Below are 16281 nucleotides of genomic sequence, written 5' to 3'. Positions count from 1 at the left end.
AAGAGCTCTCTCCTTCAAAGCCCTTCCTAAATCTCTCCTTCTCACTGACTCTCTGGGTATGTCTACACTGCAAATAGATGCCTGCGGCTGACCTATGCCAGCTGACTCAGGCTCGTGGGGCTTGGGTTAAGGGGCTGTTTAATTGTGGTGTAGATGTTGGCGCTCTGGGACCCTCCCACCTTGCAGGGTCCAAGAGCCCTGGGTTTCAGCCTGAGCCTGAATGTCTATATTGTAAACAATGCAAACAGCCTGTGAAGTTCCCCTTTGGTATTATCTGGACTGGTGATCTGCTAGGTCACTCCAATCCTCAACTCTGGGAGCCAGCCTTACCCTGCTCTGCTGTGAGAACTCCCACTCCCGGGTTGTTTCCGCACAGCCTCTAGCATGTAAGCTGCTCCCAGCTACGTGAGTGAGCACTTTTGGGCAGCTGCTGCTTGGATTGTGTAATTGAATTATACTAGCCAATATCTCCAGTCCCAGACACAACCCTACGAACCTCCATCTTGCAGTGTCCAGTTATGCCCACTGGAAGCTGCAAGCTTATATAAGTTCGTCAATTTAACAAAGAAATTGATATGTACCAGGCTTATTATCCCAAGGGGAGTCTCTGACACACTTCAAATCAAACGCACTGCTTCAGGTAGAATAAACAAACAGATTTATTAGCTATAAAGGTAGATTTTAAGTGATTATAAGTCAAACCACAAGTCAGATTTGGTCAAATGAAATAAAAGCAAAATGCATTCTAAGCTGATCTTAACACATTCAGTGCCCTTACAAACTTAGATGCTTCTCACCACAGGCTGGCTGGTTGCCCTTCAGCCAGGCTCTCCTCTTTGATCAGTGCTTCAGTCGCTTGGTGTGGTGTCTGTGGATGGAGGTGGAAGAGAGAGGAAGAGCATGGCAAATGTCTCTCCCTTTTAACATGTCCTTTCTTCCCTCTTGGCTTTTCCCCCCCTCCCTTCAGAGTCAGGTGAGCATTACCTCATCGTAGTCCCAAACTGACCAAAGGAAGTGGGGTGACTCACTTGAGAGTCTAACAGATCCTTTGTTGCTGCCTAGGCCAGTGTCTTTTGTTTCTGTGAGGCTGGGCTGGGTTTGTCCCATACATGCCCTGATGAGGGGAGAGCTGCCTCTCTGCTCCTGGAGAGTTTTTGCCTCGGCTTGTTTTAAGCCATGAGGACACATTTTCAGCCTCACTGAAATTACAGCCTATAACATTACTATAACAACAATGCTCAGTGCATCCGAAGACACCCGACATGACAAACTTTGCACTGGATACCACACAATCATATTATAAAGATGAACATGGGGGTGCAGGATGTTCCCCTGAGGTACAGAGCGTCACACAGCCCCTTAACCCCAGTCCCATAAACCCAAAGCAGCTGGCATGGGTCAGCCGCAGGTGTCTAATTGCAGTGTAGACATGCCCTTAATCTCTTTTCAAATTTGATCTGAAAACATCTTTTTTTCTATGCCTATACAGTTGCCTTTAAAGTTTTCTACCCTCTCCTATCATGCATTAATTAACTGTAAGTGTACTTAACTCAGTAAAGCTCTTGGGGATATAATCTGAAGATACAATTCAATTTAATTTTGTATTGTATTTCTTTTGCCCTAATGCTAAATGAGGAAATTGACTACCTATTTTCCCCAAACAGAAGAGTGCTTGAGCTGCTGGCTAAGCGACAGTTCTGCAGAAAAGGACCTGGGGATTACAGCGGATGAGAAGCTGGATATGAGTCAACAGTGTGCCCTTGTTGCCAAGAAGGCTAACAGCATATTGGGCTGCATTAGTAGGAGCATTGCCAGCAGATCAAGGGAAGTGATTATTCCCCTCTATTCGGCACTGGTGAGGTCACATCTGGAGTATTGCATCCAGTTTCCCCCTCCCCGCCACTACAGAAAGGATGTGGACTAATTGGAGAGGGTCCAGCAGAGGGCAACAGAAATGATTTGGGGTCTGGGGCACAAGACTTATGAGGAGAGGCTGAGGGAACTGGGCTTATTTAGTCTGCAGAAGAGAAGAGTGAGGGGGGATTTGATAGCAGCCTTCAACTACCTGAAGGGGGGTTCCAAAGAGGATGTAGCTCGGCTGTTCTCAGTGGTGGCAGATGACAGAACAAGGAGCAATGGTCTCAAATTGCAGTGGGGGAGATCTAGGTTGCATATTAGGAAACACTATTTCACTAGGAGGATGGTGAAGCACTGGAATGGGTTACCTGGGGAGGTGGTGGAATCTCCATCCTTAGAGGTTTTTAAGGCCTGGCTTGACAAAGCCCTGCCTGGGATGATTTAGTTGGGGTTGGTCCTGCTCTGAGCAGTGGGTTGGACTAGATGACCTCCTGAGGTCCCTTCCAACCCTGATATTCTATGATTCTATGCTTTTAGGCCCAGATTGGAGGCATTTCTAAGGTTCTCTGCTGGGATACCAGCACCAGCCCTAATTATAAGTAACAACACAATTCCTAATTTGAACATGCTTAGTGTGCTGAAAGATGCAAAAATATTCTAAAAGTAATCAGAGCACCCACCATTCCCATTGACTTGAATGGGAATAGCCAGTTTTCAGTACCTCTTTGGCCCAGAGTAATCAGTCATATATAATTACTGTTTTTCATATCCACTAAACAATTTGTAATGATTATATTTTCAGTTTAATTTTAATAGCTCTGTATTAGCTTCACTTCTGAATGGGGGAACTGCCCCATTAAAAGAGTCTAAATTTCTGAAGCCTCAACTAGGCTCCCATTTATTTTTGGACCATTACCCTGAAAAATATTTGCTAGAGTCACATGGAATGTGGTGGCTTAAAAGAAGACCAGCATGGAAAGGATTTGTCAGATGCTGAAACACCTCGTGACCATTAGCCTTAAGGTTCATAGACCTCTAGAGTTTTTTACTTTAACAGCAGGCATGAGGAAAACCTAATAAGAAACTCTCCAATTCCATGCACGGTGTCAAGTATCAGGGGGTAGCACTCCATGCATCTGAAGCAGTGGGGTTTGTTACCCACGAAAGCTTATGCCCAAATAAATCTGTTAGTCTTTAAGGTGCCACCGGACTCCTTGTTGTTTCTCCAATTCCAGTATGTCCTAAAATACATCTTTCTTTTAACAAAAGAAACCCTCTTTTTGAAAGAGATGTTGCATCTGCCAGTATTACAGCAGAATTGCCCATCTGGTGGAGAATTCAATGGAGTTACACCAAAGATGAATTTGATCCACTTTTTGTGTGCCCTGTATAGCATTTCACATACCCTTGAAATGAGAACCTTCATGGTACCTTAAGGGAACAACTCTGCCAGAATTCACAGTTATGGATGAAGTATAAGAACCAGAATAGAATAGAATAGAAAAGTAGCTTCTCGTTGAGCACCCTAGTAGGCTTTGTGCAAAGCTGGTCTCAGACATACATTGCTCCCTACACATCTTAGAATCAGCAAGTACTACTGAAGATCATGACAAATACTAGAGTGTGTGTTCGGAGCTGGAGCAATTTTCTGTTGAGATAAAAAAAGAAATAACTTCAGAGATGTACAAGTTCAAACCACTGGACAAATACTAATTAATTCTCCTAATTGTAACATCTGTTTGTACTCAGTTTTCTAAACTCAATCTCATTTTATTCCCTTGTTATAAAAACAAACGTTAGACTGAGAAAATAAAAAGGGGTTTCCTGAATGTCTGTTCCTTTTGAGACAAATTTCATCCTCTAATAAGTACAGATCTACCTATAATGATAAACATAATGCAGACTACCAGAAAACCAGTTATATTCACCTCAAAGACATTCACATTTTACAGCTAATTATCTGCTGTTTTGTTTGAGCATCTTGAAAATGGGCATAGCTTTATATTAAGCATGGTATAACTCACAAGCAGGACAAGGCAATAAGCAAAACTGCTCTTTTGGGGGCTTAATCTAAACCCACAGAAGTAAATGAAAGGATTCCCATTTACTTCAATAAGCTTAGGATCAGGTCCCAAATTCCATGACAGAGAATCTGTGCAAGCAATGGTTCTATTGCCACTATGCAACTGGTACTTAGTTTTGAAGCTAATCAAGTTCCTGCTTTGCAACAGAGTTCCCATGTGACTTTGAGCAAGTCACCTAGGGCCAAATTTTTAAAAGAGGGCACCTAAGTACCTTTACAAAAGTGGCCCACAGCCTCCCTGTGCCTCGGTTCCCCATTTGTAAAATGGAGATAATAGCACTTCTCTACCTCACAGTGGTGTTGTGAGGATAATACATTAAAGATTGTGAAGTACTCGGATACTACAGTAATGGGGCCATATATGTGTCATCAAAAAATCTTTGCACTTCCTACTCTTTTTTCAACCAGTTATATTCAGTTTCTCTTGCTTATTAATTAACAAGCTTCTTGCAAGTCAACTGAGAATATGAGCCTGCAATAAATACTGAAATGAAAAGCAGAGCTCTGTAAAAACATTTCACACTGAGAGGGACAATTACAGTTAGTTGTGCATTTTTTGTTTAATGTTGTGCATTAAACAAATGCACAATGTTAATGTTGTTTAATGTTGTGCATTTTGTTGTTTAATTTGTGAGCTTTGCCCAACCCATGAAGTCTGGACCTAGACTGAGACTTCTTCAGAGAAGATTCAGGTAGGCAGATACTGCAAGAAATTATTCATCAACATTTGCTCAAATAAAGGCACAGTTGTTCTGATACTTTTCACATCCCTTTTCCTTTGTTTTCCTATAGAAATGCATACAAGGGAATTTTGTTCACAAGCATGTTCATAAAAAGAAACCGTCTAACAAATATTAGTGTGAACATATTTCTTTGTGAAGGATCAACCTGGAAATGACTTGTTCAGTCCTTCCTATTTATGAAAGTTCAATCATGCGGTCTGAGAACAGAAACCACATCCTGAGTCTACTTCTTAACTCTCTCACACTGCTTTTCACTCCACAATGAAGCGTGGAACTGCTAAACAGTTGCAATGATGAAGAAAACAACAACAATATAATGGATGGAGAGTCAGATACCCTGTGTGACTACCATTCCCACAGCATGAACAACACACAGCAAGTGCTAGTGTAGTTGCAGCTGGGTCAGTACCAGGATATCAGAGAAACAAGGTGGGGGAAGGTAACATCTTTTATTGGACGAGCTTCTGTTGGTGAGAGAGAAGCCCCATGGGATTCAAAAGCTTGGACTCTTTTGCTGGTATAACTGTGTCTATACTAGCGCTTCTGCTGGCATAGTTGTGCTGGCTGTGGGGTGATTTTCTTCACACTGCTAGCCAACATAGCTATGCTGCCAAAGCTCTGTAGTGTAGACTAAGGGCATGGCTACACTTGCAAATGTAGAGTGCTTTGAGTTAAACCAGCCTTCCTAGAGCGCAGTAGGGAAAGCGCTGCAATCTGTTCACAATGACAGTGGCATTGGGAGAGGTGCATTATGGGCAGCCATCCCACAGAGCACCTCTTCCCATTCTGGCACTGTGGCTGAAGGGGGCAGTGGCTGCGGGGCATTCTGGGTCCTGTCCCAACGCCCTGTGATGTACCGGTTCGTATCCCAGCAATTCCTGTGCTTCCGTCCACATTTGGCGCCATCTTTCAACGTTTTTTGTGCTGCGCGCTCTGTCTTCCCTTTCGTTCTGCGGGAATGGAGCCCGAACTGCTGAGGACTATGCTGACAAGTCTCGCCAGCATGTCACGTTTGGCAGTCGAATTACTCCTTAAGATCCAAAGTGATAGTGAGGACTCCGACGATGATATCAACTCAAGTAACGCATACGACACGAGATTGCTTGTGGCATTCATGGACATGCTCACCACAGTGGAACACCGCTTTTGGGCTCGGGAAACAAGCACTGAGTGGTGGGATCACATCGTCCTGCAAATCTGGGATGTCGAGCAGTGGCTGCAGAACTTTCGGATGAGAAAAGACACTTTCATGGGACTGTGTGCCGAGCTCGCCCCCACCCTGTGGCGCAAGGACACGAGATTGAGAGCTGCCCTGCCAGTGGAGAAGCAGGTGGCTATTGCAATCTGGAAGCTGGCAACTCCAGACAGCTACCGATCGGTCACTAACCAGTTTGGAGTGGGAAAGTCGACCGTTGGAATTGTGTTGATGCAAGTTTGCAGGGCCATTAATCGCATCCTGCTCAGAAGAACCGTGACTCTGGGTAACATGCATGACATTGTGGCTGGCTTTGCACAAATGGGTTTCCCTAACTGCGGAGGGGCGATAGATGGGATGCATATTCCAATTCTCCCCCCACCCCCCAACTCTGGCTGCTTCCTGGAGCGGAGCAGAGTGGAGCCAGGAGCCAGGGCAGGGAGCCTGCCCTGGCCATGGGGCGCGGCGCTGCCACCCTGGAGACGGTCTAGGTAAGCGGCGCCAGGCCGGAGCCTGCACCCCACGCCCCGGGGGCAGGGTTGGGGGCAGCACGGGGTGGGTGTTAGTGATGCTGCCGTCGGGCCAATGCACTAGTCCTCATGTGGCCCTTGTGGTCATTTGAGTTTGAGATCCCTGCTCTACACAATAGCATAATTTGCCCATCCCAAAGCGAGCGCACATAACCCATGGGAGCCCCAAAATGGTGAGTAAGCACAGGGTCAAGGGGGACTGATTGTTTCATGGCCCTACTGTCCTCTGGGTTTCTGTGCCTTGGGGAGAGCCAACAGCGGCAGGGGGCCCCTATTCTGAACACTGTCCCCACATTTTCCATAGGAGTTTGTCCTGGAAGATATTTCGCTGCTGAGGGTGACCTGGGAAGCAAGGGAGGGTCTTCTACTGCAATGCAGCTTCCACCCTGGCCCATATGCAGCTTGCCTGTGTGCAGCAATGGTCCCGCCACCCCTCACAGCACAGCGGCGTGGACATTTTAGCTTGACTGGGACAAGGACCACAGTGGCTCTCCCAAGAAACCTGCACAAGCGCATTGCCCAACTCCTGGATGAGACCTTTGAAGAGATCACTGAAGCTGATTACCGTGATGTGAGAGAGCACATCAACGCCCTATTCCGCATCTAGGCATGCAGAGCGTCCCCGTCATGGCCCCTTTCCATCATGTCCCTTGATATCTGCCCGAAGGTATCATAATTCCTACGGCTGGAGTGCAGCTGGGACTGGAAAGCTTCCTCCCCCAAAACATTGATGAGGTCCAGCACCTCGCCATTGCTCCATACTGGGGATCGCCTGGCGCGTGGAGGCATGGTCACCTGGAAAGACTTGCTGAGAGCACTCCACGCCTGGCTGAGCAAACAGGAAGGGGATTTTCAAAATTCAAAGGGCGGATCTGATGGTTGGTCACCTAAGGGCAGGGCAGTAGAGTTCAAAGTGATGACCAGAGTGGCTAGAACAGGCATTGTGGGACACTTCTGGAGGCCGATCAGAGCGCATTAACAGACCAGGGCATCCACACTGGCACCTCGGCACTCCAGCAGGGGCGCATCAAACGTTATTCCACTCGCCGAGGTGGATTACCAGGAGCGCTCTAGCCGTGGAGTCCGGGCGCTCTACGTGCCTTGCCAGTGTGGACGTGTCGTGAGTTAATGCGCTCTAACTCGCAAGTGTAGCCATGCCCTAAGTCTTACTTTGGTTTAACTCCTGGTAACGCACCTTCAAACCAGTATAATTGTGTCTACACTAGGGATTGTACCTATATATAGCTCTACTGGTAAAAATAAATTGCACCCCTAAAGAACATAATTATACTAGTACAAAACCTATGTGTAGATGAGGCCTAAGAGCTTGTCCACATGAGAAAGTTGTATTGGTATAATTCGAATTGAATATTAAACCAATATTGTTAAATCAGTGCAAACAGCTGTGTGGACATTTATTTCAGTAGAGAAGTGGCTTATTTTGGTTTAGCTGTTCCTAACCTACTTACGTTTAACTTAAGATGCTTCTACCAAAATAAGCTTCCATGCAGCCTTTTGCATTGATTTAACTATATTGGTTTAAATTCACACTTTATGTTATCCCAGTGCAACTTTCTTGAGTAGACAAGCCAGTGATCTCAAAAACCTTCCTTTTATACTTTTAGGGTGAGATCCTCAGCAAGTATAAATCGGCACAGGTCTGCTTCATGAACAATACATGGACAGAAAAAGAGCTAAGTTCATCTAATAAATTATTTGTTATGACTAGTTTGTCCGGATTCACACATCACTCTGCTTTTCAGGTGTCTGTCAATCGTAGTTCCAAAGGGGTCAATTAACTTCAGGAGATTTTCCTGCTACTATATCCTTTCATTTTATCCTCTCCTTTAGTTTTCACTCTGATTGATAAAGCCACATGTCATTTAATTCAGACGGTGTTATTAAGTGGATATACTCCTAACTGCACCTCCTAGTCTCCTGTGTTTCTCCTTTGATCTCTGAATGAAATGTGATGCACCATCATGCCAGAAAACTTTCTACTTTCTCTTTGTTCTGCTTCCCTGTGGCTTGATGAAGAAACAAACTCTCTAAAGCCTGCACTTTATACTCTTAAAGGCCAAAAGAAGAACAGGAGTACTTGTGGCACCTTAGAGACTAACAAATTTATTTGAGCATAAGCTTTCGTGGGCTACAGCCCACTTCATCGGATGCATAGAATGGCTCTTAAAGGCCATATGCTTAGCGGGTGTAAATCAGACTATCTCCAATTCAGTGGTGCACGACTTACATGTAATTATGCTGCCTTACATCCACTGAGGATCTGGACTATATTTTTAGTTACTCCAATAAAAAGGCCTTGCTTGAAACTTTGTGTCATTCAGTTTTTTACTGTATTTCATAAAAGCTATCATGCATATGTAATAGCCCAGTTTTGCTCCCATTTATCTTAATGTGAAAACTCCCATAAATAACTTCAGTGGGAAACAGATCAGGCCCAATATATGAAATATATATATGAGACAATATGTTAAAATAGAGGCATGAGACATTATTTTAAATATAGTTGTATTGTGGGTACAACAATGAGGTACTGGGAAATGGGTGAGGGGAGAATTAGTTAAAATTCTGCAACCAAATTGACAACAGGGGAGTTGTAATGGTTTCCCTGCCTGAGGTAATTATCTTCTCTCTGAATACTCCCCCAGTTCCAGTTGCTTTGATCAACTCTGTGTTGAGGTGACTTATCTGACGACTTGTAAAACTAGAGCTGGGCAAAAAATTTTGCCCAAACCTTTCAGTGAAAAAGGAAGATTGGGTGACCCTAAAGTATTTAGCAAATTTGTGGTTATTTTGCCAAATTGTTTTGGTAAAAAGAAAAAAAAAGTGAAAAAAAATCTGAAAACGGAAACATTTTGCTTTGACATTTTGATTTGAAATAACTTCATTTTTGAAATGTCCTTTTTATTTTTTTAAAAATTAAAGTACACTAGTATTCCAAATCTACACGATTGGAGGGGAGGGGAGTGTTGGAATTGCCAATGAACAGAAAAATCTACAATTCACACAACTTTACATAAAAGTACTTCTGTAACATTATGGTTTGGGGCACGGGTAGGGGGGTTGGAATGGACTAATGGCAGGTATTTAAAAAAAAAACAAGAAAAGAGGCACTACACTCCCATCTTCAATGTAATAGTAATAATACCTACCTCTTATATAGCTCTTGTCATCCATAGATCTCAAAGCACTTGACAAGGGAGCTCAGCATCGTTATCTCCATTTTACAGCTGGGGAAACCGAGGCACAGAGTGGTAACGTCACTTGCCCAAGGGCACCCAAGTGGCAAAGCCAGGAATAAAACTGAGGTCTCCCATGTTCCAGTCAAATGTTCTATCTAATAGGTCACATTGCCTCTCTATTTACTCAGGTTGAACAATACACTCAGTACATGTTTCACGAAATAAGCAAAGTAAAAATATAAATTTACTGACTGCATCTTAGTTATGATTCTGAGGGTATGTCTACACTGGCAAGTTTCTGCGCCACAAATTACACTTTTATTAAAACGCTGGAATTAAACCACTGTTGCGTGTCCACACTGTGCTCCTTGTGACCCTGGAGCGCATCCATGTCAGCAGCTCTTGCTACGGCAAAGATAGCAGTGCATTGTGGGTAGCTATCCCACTGTGCACTGGCTGCAGGGTGCTTTGGGAAGGGTTTGCAATGCCTCATGGGGCAGGCACAGCGTCACATGATGCAGGTTTCCCAATCCCATTGTTCCATGGGCATCCTCCTACATTGCCAGCTGCTTTCTAACTGAAGTGTGTGTGGCAGGAGGGAGTGTGTGACAGGGAGAGGGGGAGGGGGGGAGAGAGACAGTGTGTTTTGTGGGCCAGAGAGTGTATCAGCATGCTATCTTGTAAATTCAGACAGCGGCAGGAAGCAACCAGTCCTGGGAGAGGGGGAAACCCCGACATCAGCCCCCGCCTCCCTCCCTGGACTCTCTGCACAGTATTCTCTCTCTCTGTCTCTCACACACACACACACACGCACACAGACACCTGCCTCTGTGTTCAGCAGCACAAGCATTCCACATTAATGGTTTGCTTTGTGTTAGGGTTACCATATTTTGTGCCTCCAAATGGAGGACACTCCACGGCCCACGGCCCCGCCCCCAGCCCCGCCCACCCCCGCCCAACCCCGCCCCCTCCCCAAAGTCTCCGCCCCCTTCCCTGCTTCCCGCGAATATTTGATTCGCGGGAAGCCTGAAGTAGGTAAGGGGTGTGTGGGGGGAGGAGGCGTGGCCCAGGCTGGCCCCCCCGGCATTTCCAGCCTGGGTCAGCTCGGGCCCTGGGGTGCCGGCCCCGGCCGACCACCCCCGGCCCGCCCAGCACTGCCGGCCGATTTTCCCGGACATGCCCGGCTTTTGGGGATTTCCCCCTGGACGGGGATTTGAGCCCCCAAAAGCCGGACATGTCCGGGAAAATCCGGACGTATGGTAACCCTACTTTGTGTCCTGGAGCAGATCAGGGTGACCAGACAGCAAGTATGAAAAATCAGGACGGGGGTGGGGGGTAATAGGCCTCTACATAAGAAAAAGCCCCAAATATCAGGACTGTCCCTATAAAATCAGGACATCTGGTCACCCGAAGCATAGCGCACAACAGCTGTCAGAAACGGTGCTTTGAAAGGGGAGGGGCGCATGTCTCCAGGGCAGCCGAGTTCAAAACAATGAGCAGAGTGGCCAGTTGGTCACTTGAGGCATTATGGGACAGCTCTGGAAGCCAATTACAGCACAGACAGCAATCCAGTGTCCACACTGGCAATAGAGCGCTGGACCCTCTGAGCAAATAGCCTTATGACTCTTGTGGAGGTGGTTTTTTTGCAACACTGCAACTGAGGAGTTTCTGTGCACAAAGTGGCTTGGCAGTGTGTACACATCTGCAGTTTGCGCGTAAAAAGCTGCTTTACTGCACAGAAACTTGCCAGTGTAGACAAGCCCTGAGACAGCATTGTTATTGAAATGATAGATTCCCCATTCTTTCCTTTCCTCTCTCCTCTGTGAGCACATCCACCCCTGGGGCACAGGGTTTATCAGTAGCTAAGGGAGAAAAGTGTTTCAGCAGCCCCTTATTAAAATGTTGACTGCGCAACACTGTGGTAAGGGCTTTTTACCTGCTGTAAAAGCTACAAGGTCTGAGAGGTTTGACCAATTAAACAATTAACACTTCAAAGAGTCTACTGGTCAGAGCTAACAGATAACCTGACTATGCTGGGCTTTGCTAGTTTATTATTCAAATGAAGTTTGTAAAAGGAATTCAGCTTGGGCAATCAAGCCTTTGAAGCCATGCAGAGACACCAATTGAGGGTTACCATTTCAAAGACGTTTTACAACAACATGAACATAGAATAATTTTGGTGAGGACCAGATATAATTCATTCCCAAACTGACTAAGCTGAAAAGAACTCAAGCAGGGCTAACTGAAACAGTTCATGAGTTACTCTATGAGCTGCTATTATGTGAGGCCCTTATAAAGAGTTTTTTTTTTTTTAACCTAGGGACACAGCATGGGTGTGGCAGAGTTTCAGGGAGTTGAGAGTTTGTCAATTTCCTCTGGTGACAGTTGAAATGTGATCAGAAATTAGCTTTGGTGGAGACAGATGCATCAGAAAACCAACAAAAAGTAAGGAGAACACAGATCGATACATAGACATCTAATCACTTCACCCCTGGTGCAGGCAGCACTAGGTTAAATCTTCACTCAGTACTGCAGTGGTGCTGTGCTGCTGCAAGTGTAGAGAAGCCCTAAGCTGGAAGCCTTAAGAACACCAAATACCAGCAGATTTGTGAGAAAATTCTGAGCTAAAACACTGAGCAGCTGTAATGCTGACAGACCCCAGTTGTCAGGAGGTGGAATCAAACCTGGGGTCTCTGTAGCTTAGTGCATGAGCCTCTACCACATGAGTGAAACACCAACTGGCTCTTAGCTAGGGCTGTAGAGCAGACTCATTTGACTCTCTCTAAGTGGTCTCAATGCCACTAGATGGAACAGAGCACCACAACCAGGAGGTGTGTGCAGGGCCGGCTCCAGGGTTTTTGCTGCCCCAAGCGGCGCAAAAAAAAAAAAAAAAAGCCGTGATCGCGATCTGCAGCGGCAATTCGGCGGGAGGTCCTTCGATCCGAGCAGGAGTGAGGGACCATCTGCCGAATTGTCGCCGAATAGCTGGACCTGCCGCCCCTCTCTGGAGTGGCCGCCCCAAGCACCTGCTTGGCAAGCTGGTGCCTGGAGCCGGCCCTTGGTGTGTGGGTTACACAGCCATCTCAAGGGTGACACTAGCAACTTTTGACCTGTGTCCACCAGTAATATCCAATTGAAACGATCGGGGAAATTAAGGTTGGGAGAAACTGGAATGTAGCCAAGATCCCCAGGATGTATCCTCCTACTCTTGTGCACACTCTTAAAAGAAAAGCCATCGAGTCTTTTGGGTCACATACATTTACACAGTTTGTTAGCATTTTTGGTAAATAAAATCATATTGTTTTTGTAGCGTTTCTGACATTTTGACTAGTCCCATCACTGCCTTACAACTTTTAAAACTTAGGATTCAATTACTCTAACAAGCCTGAGCCATACGAGGAAAGCAAGAGAGAGAGTCTGACTTCTAGGCCAAAGAGGTCTGGGTACACAACTAAACTATCTGTTGCTTTCCAGAGCCTTTGTGTAGAGATGGGTCCATATCCAAACCGGAGATCCAGACACCCCCGCTCCCCTGAGTTTAGTGGGGGTGGGGGGGAGGCTCAGGATCTAAAACCATCTCTGGACCTGAATTTCCTACAATTTCTGTCACTGAAGCAGATCCACGAGTGGTAGCAAAGCTGGGAGTACTAGAATAGATTATATGCCAGCATTTTTAACACAACGTTGTCTAATCTGAGGAACCCAAAGAAGGTATATCAACTAAAGGGTATGTAAAAATAAGGCATAGCCTACACCTTCTCATCTCATCCTGTTAATTGCTTTTCTGACCCCTCAGTGTGTGAGTTACATTAGCTTAGAGTCAATGAGCCTGTCATGGATCTCTTTTACCTTGTCCTGTAGCGATGCGGCTGATGTCTGATAAAGTAGCTTAAATCAGCTGTCTGGTGGAATTAGGAAAACTCCACAAGTCCGAACAAGCAATAGCTCCAACAAACCATTCTTCACCCTCCCTCGGGTGGACTGGGCAATCTCCCTCCCCCATTGTTTGAGGGGAATGAAGGGGGATTTTTCACCTGCCTCTCCCCATCTGTGGGTCCCAAACAGGAAGCTAGCACTCAGTTCATGTCCCAAACCCTTTGCCCAAAGCATCTTCCTAGGGGAACTGCACAAGTACCTCCAGATATGCACACATCCACCTGGGAGCTGAAAAACAGTTCCTAAATCCTTGAACATAATGGTTTGAAACTAACTGAGTTTTAAAAGACTCTAAAAATATTTGCAGTGGTTGAAATTTCCCCCTATGCAAAGGACCAGCACAAAGACTGGGCCTTATTTAAGTCTTATTTCAAGGACTCTAAATGCTAGAGACAATAACCATTCATGCACTGGGTATTCAAAAACAAACCAGCCACGATTCTGCTGCACATTAAATGACCTTGGAAGGGCACTTGTCCAGCGTTCAACTTTTTAAACATCTGTTTGAAAACATGTTGTTAGCGCTTGTAGTAAAGTCTAAGGTTACTCTGGGAATTAAGAGGCGGCTGTTTTCAGTGTACTCCACAGACTGGTTAAAATGCTTTTGTTTATGAGCATGTGTTTTCTAGTGAGAAGAGCAGCATAGATGTGTATCTGGAAATTGAGCAGTAAGAGAATGAATGATGACTAAAGAAATTGTTGCATTTGTTTTCATTTTCTGAGGGGATGGGGGGAAGCAATAGCAACATTTTAAAACAATGAAGCTTAAGATTAAATATTAATTAAAAAGGGAAAGAAGGCATGTGGAATGGTCCTCGGACATTATTTCCCATATCCGAGCGCTGAGGGCTAAGGAAAGGCAGACTGGGCCCAGATCCAAATCCATAAAACCATTTCCTTCCTGTTGGAATTCAAACGAATAAATGCTGGGAAAAAAACATCCTCACTTTAAAGTGCATACTGTTACATCCTTGGTTTAACCATGTTTATAGTTACATTGAGCTAATTCATAATTCCATAGGAATTTTACTAAACTATTTTTCCTTGTTTGGGCAACATTGTGTTACTATTGCGCTTAGACACATTCACTGTTCAAGATGGGCCTGATCCATTGACTTCAGTAAGCTTTGGCTCAGGCCATATAAACATACCAAGTGTAAATCAGAATATCTGGCAATGTGTGTGTGTGTGTGTGTGTGTGTGTGTGTGTGTGTGTGTGTATGCGTGTGCGCGCACACAGCTAGAGACAGACAGTCTAATCCTGCACTCATTGAGTTCAAATGCAAAGCTGTCACTGACTGCAGGTAGAGCAGAATTGGGCCCTGAGTTATCTCAGCCGTGGTTTGGAGAGAGTCTGGTGACTCTCTGGTGTGGCCTCTGCAAGTGTGAGCACAAAGCATACCTTGCTCTTCATGCGGTTCATTAGATGAAACCAGAAGAGTGAACAAGTGCAAACGTACACTACCTAGCATAGACACTATGTTCCTGCTCAAGGGAGAGGAGCTAGGGGTGTGTATAACACTCCACAGGCCCATCAGCACTTGCAGGGAGTGTGGCATTTGAACAAGAGGTGTAATGTGGACCCACTATACACACTAGCACAAGGTGCAATGGTGCCACTCTCAAGTACAGACCTATCTGTCAGTAGGCCTGGTGCTTCCCTTCTTAATCTGTTTGTGAGGAACACCATTGCAGTTCCACACCAAACTTTCAGGTAAAAGAGAGAGGGCAGTGGGAGAAGGGAGTGAACAAAAGAAAAGCATTCACAGTTTGCTTTGGCAGCTAAGTTCTCATTGTTTAACTCAAGCTTTAGAAAATAGTTTGTTCTTCACATAGACAGGCTCTGGTCCTTCAAAGGTAATTGAAATCAATGAAAAGCTGCCCACTAATTTTAGTAAGCTCTGGATCAGTCTGCTAATGAGCAAAGTTTCCAGGGTGTCTTGGTTCTTGTAGATCAACTCCAGAAAGAGCTGTAGAAAACCTCTCACCACCAGGTCTTTTGGCACAAGTGGTGAGGATGGCAAGGATGTTATTTAGAATTTAACATTATTTAGAACTTTGAATTCACTTTATTTATGCATCTGCCAACTGATGGCCAGTTCTAGATTAACCAATTAGTTGAGCACCAGATCTGGCATCTACACTTGATGGACCAAATTATGCTCTGGTGTAGGCTGAGAGCAGAATTTAGCCTACTTGACATGCATCCTGCACATTACTTCAGCCAAGCCTCGAACTAGGATCCCATCTTTGTCCACAGGCAGTCCTAGTTCTAGGAGCAAACAGGGTGGTTTCCCTGGGCACCAACTCCGAGAGGGCACCATACAGCTGTGCCATTTGGCCATTTTCCCCCTCTGCTGCAGCAGGAAGGGATTGTGGGAAAAGAGCTGAAAATATTTTCTACCTGGATGGCAAAACAACTAGGGCCACTCCAGGCAGCAGGTGAACCAAAAAGCAGCTTCTCCCTGACCATGCCAATAGTGGTATTTGGCATGCCAGCACTGGAAGTTGTTGTTATTCTACCATACAAAAAGTAACAGCAAACTGTTTCTCTTTTTTGGTTTCCAGTCATTATTTGTATTTAGGTTTATAACAATGCACCCTGACAACCTGTTTCAGGACACAGTGATGGCTTCATATGCACAGATTTAGCCCCTTAATACCTAAGAAATGGTGAGCACTGCATTGTGCCCTAAAGGCCATCAAACTCCAGCTCTGTCAGACCAGTGGAGGAAGT

This window comes from Chrysemys picta, chromosome 1, assembly GCF_011386835.1.
Source record: "Chrysemys picta bellii isolate R12L10 chromosome 1, ASM1138683v2, whole genome shotgun sequence".
Classification (NCBI taxonomy): Eukaryota; Metazoa; Chordata; order Testudines; family Emydidae; genus Chrysemys; species Chrysemys picta.
This window is presented reverse-complemented; position numbering follows the sequence as displayed.